We start from the raw sequence: 4903 nt of genomic DNA on the forward strand, positions 1-4903 counted from the left end.
CTGTCCACCATGGGTGCCCATTACCACGATTGGTACATCACTGTCACAGGCTTCAGCATCACAGCAACCACGAGTTACCTCTGTACAGCAACGCACAGACCAGTGTTATACCACCTAGAAGAATGTTTGACAGGAAGACAATTTGAACCTGGACCGAGGGCCGCATTCCCGGAAAAGCAGTCGACTCCAAAAGCTTGCCACGATTCCTGCACTCCCACCACCACGCTCCTGCCTTCTGGCAAGGAGAGCTTCCCAGAGGTACGTGATTCAAATCCAACAGATACCCTGCTGAAGAAGGAGAGTCAATTTTCTCTTGTCAGATCCAATTTGATGGTACACACACACACACACAGTAATTAAAAAAGAAAGAACAAAATTTGCAGTTCTCTTCATTCACATTGTGTTTTATACAATCATTCCCATAGATCATGTCTTATAAAATTAATCACCATTGAACTATACCCATCATTACCCTATCTTTTGGGGTCCCCACTAGAACTTTCTAATTTTCTTTACATTCCCAAGCACTCATCAAATTATTCAACCCTGTGATTTCCCTTTGCCCATCCTCACCCTTCTGCTCCCACCCTTTACTCCCTTGGGTCGCCATACATGTTTTACTAGTTATCCTTTTTTTTTTTACAATAATGGTCTTAGGCAGTATTACTCTTTAAGAGATTGAGTTAGTTTATATAGTCTCTCCCAAGTTATGTTGTATTTTTCAAAATTGTTGCTCCTAAGTGCTGTGTAGTATTCCATCATGTAAGTGTACCACAATTTCTCAATCTATTCAGATGTGGTTGGGCATTTGGACAGTTGCCACGTTCTTGCTATTGTAAATAATGCTAAACTATACTATCAGCCAACTTGACCTTCTGGATGTATTTAGGGTACAGCATCCAACTAAAAGTCAATTTACTTTTTTTCTCAAGTGCACATGGTACATTTTCCATAATTGATCTTTTATTAGGACACAAAGCAAGCCTCAACAAATTCAAATATAGTTGTTGTTGTTGTTGTTGTTGTTGTTGTGTGCCATCGAGTCTCTCCTGACTCATATCTATGTACAAGAGCCCTAAATGCCGTTCTATCCTGTGCCAACCTCACTGTCTCAAACACACTCATTCCACCACCCCAATCACAGAATTGATTCATCTCATCGAGGGTCTTCCTCCCCTGTGTCATCCCTCCACTCTCCCAAACATGATGTCCCTCTCCAGGAACCAGTCCCTCCTTGCAACATGCCCAAAGTATGTCAGATGAAGCGTCAGAATCCTTGACTCCAAGGAGCATTCTGGCTTCACTCTCTCCAGGATAAACCTGTTTGTTCTCCTAGCAGTCCATGGTATATTCAACACTTTTCTCCATCACCACAGCTCAAAGGCATCAATTCTTTTTCTATCATCCCTATTCACTATCCAACTCTTTGATGCATAGCACATAATTGCAAAGACTATAGCCTAGATCAGGCACACCTTAGTCTCCAGCCTGACGTAGTTGCTCTTCAGTACTCTTGAGAGGTCCCTCACAGCTGACTTTCCCAATGCATCTCCTGATTTTCTGGTTGCTGTTACCAAGAGTGTTGACTGTGAAACCGAGTAAACTAACTGTTAACTATCTCAATCTCTTCACCATCCATATTGATGCTGCCAGTTGGCCCAGTGGTGAGAATCTTTGTTTTCTTGATGTTGAGCTTCAATCCATATTTAGACTGCAGTCCTTGACCTTCTGCAGCAAGCACTTCAGGCCCTCCTCAGTTTCAGCAAGCAGGCTTGTGTCATCCGCATAACGCAAGTTGTTGATGATTCTTCCACCAATCTTGATGCCACATTCCTCTTTGTATAGCCCCGTGTCTCGGATGATCTGTTCTGCATACAGGTTGAAAAGGTAGGGAGACAAAATACATCCCTGATGGATCCCTTTCTTGATATTGAACCATCCAGTGTCTCCTTGCTCTGTTCTGATGACTCCCTCTTAGTCTAAGTATAGGTTTCACATTAGTACAATCAAATGTTCTGGGATTCCCATTCTTCTCAGAGCCAGCCATAGCTTGTTGTGATCCACACAGTCAAAAGCCTTTGCATAGTCAATGAAGCACAGATAAACATTCTTCTGGTATTGTCTGCTTTCTGCCAAGATCTATCTAACATTAGCTATAATATCCCTAGTACCACAACCTCTTGTAAATCCAGCCTGCACATCTGGCAGTTCTCTGTTGACTTATTGTTCCAAACGTTTTTGGAAAATGTTCAGCAGAAGCTTGCTTGCATGTGATATCAATGATATTGTTCAATAATTTCCACACTCTGTTAGGTCACCTTTCTTTGGAATGGGAACAAACATCAATCTCTTCCAGTCAGTTGGCCAGCTGGCTGTCCTCCAGATTTCCTGACACAAATGCCTTATCAGACCACATTGTCATAAAACTAGAAATTAATTATATCATTGCTTTTTAAGCCTTCAGAAGTCCTATGCAGAAGATTTGTCCATTACAATATGACATATGACTCATTGCCTATTGCTCCCATGAGTGTCAATTGTCAAGCCAAGTAACATTAAATACTTGACAACTTCACTCTTTTCTCCATTTATTATGATATTAGTTATTGGTGCAGATGTGAGAATTTTTGTTTGATTTATGATGATGTAAAATCAATTCTGAAGCATGCCTTTTTTTATCTCTATTAGTAAATATTTCAACTCTTCTTAATTTCCAGTAAACAGGGTTACGTCATCTGCATATGGGACATTGCTTATAAGTCTTCCTCCAATCCTGATGCCACATTCTTGTATGATTTTGTTGTGTCCTATGGATTAAGAAACAGGATTATTATATAAGTGAGGTCTTTTATTCGAATGCACGGAGGGGTTGTGGGGTGCCCCAGCAACACAGCAGAATTCCCCCCTTCCCTAACTTCAGCTAGGTGCTTTTATATCCTTACTCCCCTCTCCCAAGATACTGGACTACGTTCACCTAGACTAAAATATCCTGCTGTTGACACATTTCTAAGGATACAGTGACATAGTAATGAATGGGTACAGTTCAAAATGTCTACTTCTTGGGTTTATCATGGGTACAGTGAAAAATGTTTGCATCTTGGTTTTATCAAGGGTACAGTGCAAAACGTTTACATCTTGGGTTTCTAAAGAATAGCAACTACTATTACAGGAAATTAGTCAAGGCAAAATTTTAGGGCTCAGGGCAGAAATTTTTCACACACAGGGTTTAGTTACTCAAATGGAGTGAGTACTATCTAAAATTGAGTCTATTTGGCTTCTGAACTTCATAAAGTATTTGCCCAGCATACAGATTAAATAAATATGGTGAAAAGATTCAAACCTGATACACATATTTCCAGATTTTAAACAGTTTTCAATATGTGAAAATAAAAATCTTCACAACTTGAACAAAAACCATCTTGATAGATGAATTGTAATTTTCAATGATTTCATTTTACTTGGGTCCACAATCAACATCGACAGAAAAAGCCGTCAAGCTATCCAATATGTATTGCAAATCTGCTGCCAAAGACATCTTTAAAGCACTAAAAATCAAGGATGTCACTTTAAAAACTACTCTGTGCCTGATCCAAGCTATGGCATTTTCAATTGTTTCACATGCCTGTGAAAGTCAAGTAATTAATAAGGAGTTCTGAGGAAGAATTGATGACTTTGAATTGAGACAGAGGCAAAGAATATTGCCTTAACTATGGACTGTCAAAAGAACAAACAAATCTGTGTTAGAAGTTTGGCCAGAGTGCTGCTGAGAAATAAAGATGATGAAACTTTATCTCACATATTTTGGGGCCATGTTATCAGGAAGACCTGCCTAGCTTTGGAAAAAGATACCATGCTTGAAAAGTAGGTGGTCAACAGAAGAGCAAAAAACCCTCAGTGAGATGAATTAACAGCAAAAATTATAAAAATGAGAGTGTGCAAAGGTATGGATCTTTCTGTTGTACAGAGGGTTCCTCTGAGTTGAAGCTGGTTTGATGACCCCCAACAAAAATATGCATATACTCCCTGAGTTCTACTTGGATTATTAAACACAATGAAACAGAAACGTCAGAAAGCAGCTGCTACGGCAAGATTCCTTACCTTATCATGGTCTCCTATATGCCAAAAATAGACGGTATGGTACACTTCTTTTGCCTGAGGTAAAGGCTCAATTTGCAAACACTGAGATATTACCAAATTTAGATTTATCTCAACACAAAGAATGTTGCCTTGGGTCAGCTTCAGGATTGATTGGGGGTACTGCTAAACCTTCATGAAGTAATCTGTCGTGAAATGGTTAAACCTTGGGTTCTGCCTTGTAGGGGCAAAAAAACTAAGATAATATCTCTGTCAAATTTTTTATCCTGTTGCAAGATTACTTAAATCTATTCCAATATTAAGCAGATCTTGAGTGAAATTGTCATTTACCTTCATCATGTATTGCAATATAAGCATTGATCTCTCGGATGGTTTCCATCTTTTTTTTTTCTTTAAAGAGCCTCAACTATGTCATTTATTGTTCTTAAGTCCTGGAGCAAATTCCGTCTACCACTGGGTTGTTTTACAACTCAGAAGTCCGCATGCAAGGCAGAGGTGAAGTAAGGAACTGCTTATGAAGTTTTCCGTCAGTTCCAACAACTAAGAAATAGTGAGAACAGTTGGGACCTCAGAAGGCTTTTAGGACGAAGTAGTAGGCTCTTGTGTCCAGGAGAAAACAAGTATACTTACCAGTAATGTTAATGCTCACCCACAGCTCTTCTGGGAGGATCTAAATCATTGAAGTATCCTCCTTTGTTTCCAGCTGGGAGCTGGGACCTGTCAGTCCTGTCAGCCACGAGGACCTGATGTGGGCCGTAGGCCCCCCTTGGCCAAGTGTCTTTCAGATCCACACTTAAAGCAAGTGAGT

Source organism: Elephantulus edwardii, unplaced genomic scaffold (genome assembly GCF_000299155.1).
Source record: "Elephantulus edwardii isolate Elephantulus edwardi_28Jun2011 unplaced genomic scaffold, EleEdw1.0 scaffold00053, whole genome shotgun sequence".
Lineage (NCBI taxonomy): Eukaryota > Metazoa > Chordata > Mammalia > Macroscelidea > Macroscelididae > Elephantulus > Elephantulus edwardii.